General features: G+C 35.4%; 2 pseudogenes across 1 annotated transcript; one reads left to right on the top strand and one right to left on the bottom strand.

Annotated features, from left to right (window-relative positions):
- Positions 1–5,933: 5,933 nt before the first annotated feature.
- Positions 5,934–9,369, bottom strand: LOC137835007 (pentatricopeptide repeat-containing protein At1g20230-like; annotated as a pseudogene). The gene has a single exon (XR_016520765.1). The product of XR_016520765.1 is annotated as a pentatricopeptide repeat-containing protein At1g20230-like (transcript).
- On the top strand, positions 8,375–9,479 carry LOC137833897 (pentatricopeptide repeat-containing protein At1g79080, chloroplastic-like; annotated as a pseudogene).
- Positions 9,480–9,747: the final 268 nt, after the last annotated feature.

Below are 9,747 nucleotides of genomic sequence, written 5' to 3'. Positions count from 1 at the left end.
TAATTTTGAAGCCTTGCAGGAATCCTTGGTTGAGCAAAGCTCTCAAGGTAATTTTGTTCCCCATAGTCATGAAGATATACTCTTTGCAATTATTGGACGACCTGAACACCCTGACCATGTGCATGCTACAAGAACATGGGTTGGCATTTTCCAGTTTTTTAGAACTGCACCACGACATTCATCCTCTTTTGAGCCTAGCTAAAAAGTGATAAGTCAATTACGACATTAGATCACCGAACAGGTGACAGAGGACGTGACCGACAAGGTCACTCAGAGGGTAACTCAACAAGTTACTGAGCGATTGATTCAATAGTTGAGGCAAGAGTTTTAGGAGTAACTCTAGACCTTAAGTCTATCACAACAGATGGCCCTTATCTAACCGCATGTGGCTCCAACTCTCAGTAACACAAAGGGGAGTTGTGCAGTTCCTACAGGATCAGGGAAAGACATTGGCGAGATAACCCAATGTGAGTTACTTGTAGAGGGTTCATTCACTCCTCGGGTGGTTGTCTTAGGGAAAGCCTTTGACGGGGCCACTACCTTACATAATGTGGTTCGCCCTCTAATGTGGTAAAGGTCATAGTAGAGAAAGTTCAATTGATGATGATCATGTTCCTCTGCCTACTGATGAGGTCACTACTGTTGTTGAGGCATTTCAGACATTCATAACCATGCCCAGACACCTATTTCGACATATTCCTGAAATCCCGGTAAAAAATTAATTTGTAATTATTAATTTATATTTATGTATTATATTAATTTAATGAAAATATTATTTATTTTGTAGCAATCGAGTCGAAAACCAAGTCCAGAAAGAAATAAGAAATTGGTTTACATTGATGACCTTATTGTTGCATACAATTTTCAAGTGCTTTCATTGATATTTTGAAGTGAGTTTTTTAGTTTTTTTTAAGGTTTTCTTAGTGCTCTTGTGTTGGTGCCTTTGGCTTGAGATTCAAGGTTTTGTCAAATGTTGCAACTGTGAGGGTTCTGGTTCGAACTCTTGTATCTGGAATCAAGGTGTTTTGCTTCCTAAACTTTTTCTTTTTGTAAAAGTGTTTGTGTTTGTACTTCTTGATAGAGTTTCTAGAAGTTAGTGTGTTGTTGAAATAAAGTGTTTCAGCTTGTGATCTTGAAGGTATAGGCAGTGGTTATCGACAAAATCACTGTCTATAGAGGATCATAGACTACAATTTTAGATATAATCGTATTCTATGATGACTCCATGTAGGTAAACATAGAAGACTCAAAAAAGGGTATTTATTGGCGACGGTTTTGTCCATAACTGCTACCTATACCCTCCTCTGGGTCTTCTCTGTTTTTATTTCACTTATAATATAGACACTGATTTTATTTATAACTATGCCTATAGTTGTTTTATAGACCATGGTTGTTTACTTGTAGTCTATAATTCAAAATTTTATAGACAACATGCTCATAAACTATGATTCTAAAACCACTGTTTGAGGACTTTAAGAACCGTTGTGTAAAAGCATTTTTACCGTAGTAAGGAAGGTAAAACTAAAAAAAACACCTAAAGATTAAGGAAAGTAAAACTAGAAAAAAACACCTAAAGATTAAGGAAAGTAAAACTAAAAAAAAAACACCTAAAGATTGACAAAGATTGATGTATTCGAGTTCTCAAAGCATAAAAGTTAAATTGCATTATTTGTTAAATTCCTCTGCACCTTCATTTTTGCTTTTACGTACTATAGCTCCACCAATCATCAAATCACGGTTGCCCGCTCAAGAGTATTCAAAGCTTTTATTAATCAAAACCCTGTACTCCACTACATGTGATTTGCAATCAACACCAAATCTTAAAGCGAATTGAACAATGCAAATTACGAGTCAATTTCCAATTTCCAATTTAAAAGATGCTACTGCATGTGATAAGAGGATTCAAAGACGCGTGTCCAACTTGAATGGAATTTCTCTCAAATCACTTTTCCATGCATGCAAGTGACAACTCCACCAAATTAATTAAGTTTGTGTTTGTTTTAAGGCTTCTACTGCTTTCTATTGCCGAGGAAGATGAATCTGGGGGATATCCACAGTTTGGATTAAGGGTTGTACATGGAAAGGGAGGAGAGTGAATCCGCGTGAACAATGATTTCTCTCCCCCTGAGATACAAAGATTGAAAGGAAAGTCACGTAGGATGTTGAACATTTTCCATTTTCCCTTACATGAAACATGTCACATGCTAAAATTTAGTGCATAATCGATTATGCTTGAAGAACAACTACACACATAATTGATTATGTGTATAAAAAAACTAGAGATAATCGATTACGTTTGAATTACAATTACTCACATAATTGATTATGTGTATAAAAAAGTGAGGATAATCGATTATGCTTGAATTACACTACTCACATAATCAATTATGTGTATAAAAAATAGGGATAATCGATTATGCTTGAACTACACTACTGACTTAATAAATTATGTGTATAAAAAAAGTAGGGATAATTAATTATGCTTGAATTACAACTACTCACATAATTGATTATGTGTATAAAAAATTAGGGATAATCGATTATCCTGCTTTGATAATCAACTATGTGTTGTAGTTGTTGTTCTCTTTGCCTCTTTGATGGTGTGTTTAGTTGTTGTTGGAATGTGGTAGTAGCTGCAGGTGGTGTGGTTAGTAGGTATTAGGGTATGGTTACTAACTGTTGGGTGTTCTTACAATTAATAATATTATTTAAATTCAATACAAATTAATTTAATAATTATATTTTAGAAAATTATATTGATAATTTTTCACCTAACATTTTTTACAATTATTCAAATTTTATTTTTAACGCAATCTGGATTTTGTTCCAGAGTAAGTTTCAATACAGTTTCAAAAATGATGTTTTAATTACAAACAAGTAAATTTACAAATAAATAAATAGGGATGACAATGCGAGCGGGCCATGCGGGCTAGTCTGCAGCCCGCCACCAAAAAGCGCAAAATTGATGCACTAGTTATATTCCGCACGAACTGGGGTGAGTTGGTTCGCTGATCCGCATAAATAAATATTTTATTTTTTCTGAAGAAAAAAAAATCATACCCCACTCACTTTTCATGGTAGTGTGACTTTTATTATATTTTATTTTAAAAAATTAAATTTAATGTACTAAATAATAGAATGTTTTATTTTAATCATCTAAAGGAAGTAATATTAGGAGTGAAAGTGGATCTAGTTATAAGGAAGATCTTATATTTAAATTTTTTAATAAAAAAATAATATAAAGAAGAGATTTCAATAATATACTCTTTAAAAAATTAGTCATCTTCATTAAAATATTTTATAGCAAAATTTTGATAAGATTTTTTTATACATTTACATTATATATAGGAAAAATAGATGCAAAACAAAACTTTAATTATTTTTAATCAAGCCTTCTAAGAACCCTCATACTTGAATTCATATTTTTATCTTAATTGAATGAATTGAAACATGAATAAAATTTTAAATTTTAAACAGGAGAAATAGGTTATTTTTATAATTAACGAAATTTTAATTTGTTTTAAAAAATAATTTCCTTATGTGGGTTGGCCCGTAAACCCGCAGACTACCTTTTATGTGGGTCAAACGTGGGGCAGGCCTATGCGCAGCGGGCAAGCCTGCATTGTCCCCCTATAAATAAATCATATTTTTTAAATTATGTTTATGTGAATATGATTTTATGTTTTATTTTTATGACAACTTTCCATGTTCCACACTTGAACAAGAAACCCCAAAACACAATCTTTAAAACACGAACATTATACTTTAACCAGAGGAATCCAGAAAACGAGTAATTATATAACCAATTAATTTGTAAAGTATGCCTTGGAAATTGTGAAACCGTTGTCCTCTGCGCTCCTTCGTTGGCCTCTCCCTCGCCGACATAAAAGGTTATTCTTCTCTGACGCAACGTTCTTTTAGTCCATGTTTTCCCGCCCCGATAATGGTGGCGTGCGTTATGCGTGAAGATGAGACAGACGCAAACGAAATGGAGATGAGAAGCCCACAAGACTTTTAAAGGGAGAAGCCAAGGCTTAAGGACATAGAGTTATGTGATTCCGACAGAAATGTAAATTTAAAATGAAGGTCTTGAAATGTTAAGAGTGTCGATTTATGAAATTAGTGAGAGGGATTTTTTTCTTCATTTTAATTTATAAAACTTTGAAGTAATTAATATTGGAAATAAAGAAAAAAAAATAAGCATAATTTTTTATTTAGTTTTTCGAAAGAAATTTAAAATTTATGATAAGTTTATAAAATTATGAATATTTAGTTTAGTTAATTTTCATCCTTGTATCAACTGCTTTAAAATAGTTAGTTCAATTTCTTTGAAATATTTTAATAAACCAAATTATTTTATTGTTGGTCGGTAAGTCTAATAGTTTAACATTATTTAAAAGTTAAGATCAAAAGAGAATTTAAATATACATATTTTTCTTAATCATTTGTGACACTTTTTAAATAGACAATATATCGGAGACAGTGATTAATCTTAATTATGTTATGTCAACAAATTTGGTGTTGTTTTTTAGAATAGAAAAGTGGTTCCAAAGACAAACTATTCTTCTCCTTTAGTCTTCCATTGAGGGGGTTATTATGATACACCTAATAGTCTCACGTTGCCTAGAAGTCAAGGTCATGTATAATTTAAATATGCATTCATCTTTTAATCCTTTAAGACGACTTTTAAGGATAAAATCATAATGAAATTTCGAGTTTCAAATCAAATAATACCTTAATGCGATCTTAATAGACTTGATTGGGCCATACATTCTAACAAAAACCTTAATTGGAAAGGCATGGAGAGTGCAACACTGCCACTACACACATCTGCAGTACATGGCCAAACATCAAGTGAAGGAACATTGGAGCTTATAAACACTTAAAAAATTAAAGAACAATGTGGGACTTGCATTGCATCTTGATTATTATGTGTATAGAGCTCATTTGGCTCTCTATCTTATATATAAATATATTTATAGGTTATAGCTAACAAAATGATACTCGAGTAGTGAATTTTGTTAAGTCTCATATTTTTTTGTCCGTGTCTTGATCGAACAATCATTAGTTATTAAGGGACTCACTTTTGTAATCACTCCATGGAAGCATTTTTGAAGTATAGGGTGGTGCATCAAGTTTCTACACTCACCCTCGGACTAATGGACGAGTAGAGCTCTCTAATAGAGAGATCAAGCAAATTATGGAGAAGATGGTGTGATCCAATTCGAAGAATTTGAGTCACCGCCTTGATGATGCTCTTTGGGCTTATAAGACCATCTATAAAGCAACCTCTTGGGATATCTCCCTTTATATTGTTTGCTTACAAGGCGTACCACTTACATATGGAGATTGAGCGTATTGGGTAGTTAGAACTTGTAACTTAGCCTTTAACCAAGCGGGAGAGTAAATGAAGCTTAAGCTCACAAAGCTTGATGAGATTCGCTTGGAAGCCTTTGAGAACTATAGGTTCTACAAAGAAAAGAAAAGAAAAAAGGTTTTTTAATGTGGATTATTGCGGATGCGGGTTTAAACTGAGGGGCTCACCTACATACCCCGCTCTAATTGCATTGCTGCCTTTGAAAAGAAAGAAGGTATGGTTTCTACATATTCTGTTGTTGAGAGTAAGAAGATTCAACTTTTCAATGTGCAATTTGCTGAGGATTAACAGTTTACATCAATTCACTTTATACTATTGGGTTATTATTGGCAGATTCCAATATTTTACCTAACCCATCATATGAATATATTTAATTCGTAATGTCCATGCATCAAATCAAATGAACCCAGCTGCCAGATTTTTCTTTTTGTTTTTCATTTTAGCACAAGGTAGAAGGGGTGTTTCAAAATAAATAATTTCATGAATTTCTTATTTTCCATATCTAAGTACGATGAAAGTTTTATATCAATTAAAGCAAAAAAAAGGATAAATCAACTTATATTTATTCAGTCTATTCTATTCTATTCATAGAACTGAAACAATCAGCATAATTTTATCACAAATTAAAGGGAATAATCAGAAAAGGGTCCTCTGATATAGTTTTAACTGCATGATGAATGCACAGTGCAAGCAACCACATTGAGACATTTTCTTAGAGGAATCTCTGACATGGGCATATGTTAGCTGACCAAACCGCTGTTGAACCTAAAAAGTTTTGAAGATCATATCCAACAAGTCTTGACAAGAAAACAACTGGATTCGAATAATCACCACAAGTCTTGCCAAGAACAATTTCCATTTCTGAAGTGATGAAACCTCAAGGAGTCTCTAACGATGATTGTCACGCCAACATCCCCAGAAATGTACTTAATGACATTGTGACAGTCACCACAAATTCCCAAATTCTTAAAATCCGTATAGATGACTGTCCATTCAAATTAAGAATCCCAAATGCCACAACAAGCCTCTCGCTGTGGTTGCAAAGGCTCGCAGCTTTTTCCTCTTGGTCAACATCTTGCAGAACATAGTCAATGTCAGGCTTATATCCAGCCAATTTCATTTTCTCATCTAACTCGTCCCAAAAAGTCATAGATTTTATCACTCTCCGTGTTATTTTTGTCTCCAACAACAAAAGTGTAAACTCTATTTCCCATTTGAAGCAAACGACAACCAGGAGTTTTTGTAATTCCTCTCTCCTTCATCAATATTTTGGTTTTTGAAGCTTCACTCCACAATTTGGCTGTGATAAGGATGTTGAATAGTGAAACATAATTTCCAGGGTTGTTGGATTCAATCTCAAATAATTTACTGGCAGAAACTTTTGCCAACTCTACATTCTTATAAACTCTACAAGCACCAACAACTGCTCCCCAAGCACTGGCAGTTGGCTCCATAGGCATTCTCTGTATAAACTCGTATGCCTCATCAAGCCGACCAGCACGGCTAAAGACATCAACCATGCATGCATAGTGATTATCATCAGGTTCTACTTGGTGATCCCTGCCCATTGAATTAAAGATCTGGAGTCCTTCCTCTACTAGCCTTGAGTGGCTACAACCAAACAGAACACCAGTAAAAGTAACAGAATTTGAACTCATCCCTGATTGAAGCATGCTCTCAAACAGTAAAAGCACTTCTTTTCCATTCCCATGCATTGCATTAGCAATTATCATCGTGTTCCAAGCAACAACATCTTTTCTGTGCATCATACCAAATACATTCCTCGAAAGATTCAAGTCACCACATTTAGCATACATGTATACCACCGCCGTCAGGGTTGTTATGTCCCAAACTAACCAATGCCTAAAGACATAGCAATATACCTCCTTGCCCATCCTCAAACTTTCTAAAATAGAGCAAGCCGGTAAGAAACTACTAATTGTAATTTGATTAGGTATAAATCTCATGCTTTGCATCTTCCTAAGCATCTCCACTGCCTCCTCCGTTTGCCCATTTTCCATGCAGCCCCCAATAACAGCATTCCATGTAGCTTCATCTGCTTTGATTCATTTGCTCCTCATTTGGGAAAATAGGGGCAAGACCCTTCTCATATTCTTTGTTTGTGAAGTATGTCGTTAAAACTCCATTCCAAGACACAACATCTGGATGAGGCATCAAATCAAATACTAGTCTAGCTGGTTTAACACTTAGCATACATGCTCACAAGAACACTGCAGACAAACACATTTTCCATCAACTCATATCTCATTTGAAATCCATGAATAGCCCTTCCAGACTTCAAATCAATTTCGAGCACGCTGGCAAAATGCTAGACAGTGTCACTGAATTTGGCTTCACCCCATTCCGTCCCATTTCGTGAAAAACAGCTAGGCCTTGTCTAGGAAATCCACAATTGACATAGCATGAAGACATGCAGGTCCAAGAAATCACATCTTTCACAACCAAATCATCAAAAACCCGCCTTGCACCTTCAGAGCATTTACACTTCCCATAGGAATGAATCAATGTATTGCCCAAGAAAACATCAAAAATTATCCCACATCGAATGGCATTGTCATGACCTCCTTGACTCCCAAGACATCACGAGAGGCACCAGAGGCCTTGGCAACAGCAAGAAGCACCGAGTTCTGGGATTTGATCCCACGTGCCCAAAGCGAAGCATAGATGACCTCATGTGGAAGTCCACAAGTAGTGAGAGCAGAAATTAATGTATAACAAGTGGTCGGGTCTGGTTGAGGAATATTAGCAAACAGTTGTTGGGCACGCCTGAAATCACCGACATTCAAAGCTGCATTGACGAGTCTGTGACCCAAGTGAGATGGGAGGTTAGTGGGCACAGACGGAGCCACCATTTTTTGAAGGTGGCTGCTTCCACAAGGAGGAGGATTGAGTGTTTTATGAGTGTAAATACTGAACATAGGTAGCAAAACAGAGCAAATACTACAACTACACACTTAACACTTCATCACAGAGCAAATGCAGGCAATTTTTTGTATTCGGATTCAGCCCTCACGGATCGATAAATTTAAATCGTTTCTAATATTCTTCAATTATTAAGCTCCTTTCTTTATTTTAAAAAGGTAATTTCTTCTTCTTAAAACAAATTTCTGCAGAAAAAAAAACTACGAGGATATTGTGCAAGGAAGAGAGAACTGAAGATGCTATCAGGCTTTTCAGGGAATTGCCTGCAAAAGGGTTCACTCCTAGTGCTGTGAGTTACAACATTTTGCTGAGGAGTTTGTGCTATGAAGAGAGATGGGAGGATGCGAACGAACTTCTTGCAGAGATGGATAAACAAGGCCAGTCTCACTCGGTGGTTACTTATAACACATTGATTACTTCACTTTCATTTCATGGAAAAACAGAACAAGCTTTCCAGGTTTTGGATGAAATGACAAGGAGTGGGTTCCAGGTGAGTGCTACTAACTATAATCCGATTGTTGCCCGCCTCTGCAAGGAAGGGAAAGTGGATCTTGTTGTTCAATGTATAAACCAATGATTCAACGACGCTGTAATCCTATTGGAACGTACTGTGCTGTTGCAATGCTGTGTGAGCAAGCTAAGGTGCAGGAGGCTTTCTTTATAATCCAAAGCTTGGGTAATAAACAGAGCAACCCTATGCAGGAAAGGGAACACATATGCAGCCTTTCAGATGTCATACGAAATTACAAAGTATGGATTTACTCCAGATTTCTTTAACTATTCATCTATGATAAGAGGAATGTGTAGGGAAGGAATGCTAGATAAGATATTCAGGATTTTGGAAGAAAATGACGACATTCTTAATATTGATAACTATAACGCACTTATACTTGGATTTTGCAAAGCTCGGAGAACAGACATGTCAATAGAGATATATTTCTGATGATGGTTAACAAAGGATGTGTGCCTAATGAGAATACCTATACCATTCTTGTTGGAGGGCTTGCTTTTGAAGAGGAGGAGACATATAGCAGCAGACCTGTTGAAAGAGTTGTGTGGGAAAGAGGTTCTGAGCCAAAGTACTGTTGAAAGGCTTTGTATGCAATTCAACTTCAAGGAATTAATAGCAACAGAGTTTTCTCAGCTTGTTTGTCCCTAGATTGTTGATTAGGTTGGAATTTTGATTGAATATTCGAGTAAACCAGGACGTATACAAAAAAACCATAACAACTTAATAGTCTTAATGTAGTAATGTAAACTGAGTCATGATTATTCGGGCCAATAACAACCCAAAATGCCATGAAGATAGGAAGGAAATACAAAAAAAGTACATAATTAGATTCCTTACAAACAATCAGCATGACAACAGTCTTAATGCAGTAATCTTAAACTGAATCGTGAGATACGACAACCTCCCTCCCAACACC

Source organism: Phaseolus vulgaris, chromosome 5 (assembly GCF_051622355.1).
Source record: "Phaseolus vulgaris cultivar YP4 chromosome 5, ASM5162235v1, whole genome shotgun sequence".
In the NCBI taxonomy this organism is placed as follows: domain Eukaryota; kingdom Viridiplantae; phylum Streptophyta; class Magnoliopsida; order Fabales; family Fabaceae; genus Phaseolus; species Phaseolus vulgaris.
This window is presented reverse-complemented; position numbering and strand designations above follow the sequence as displayed.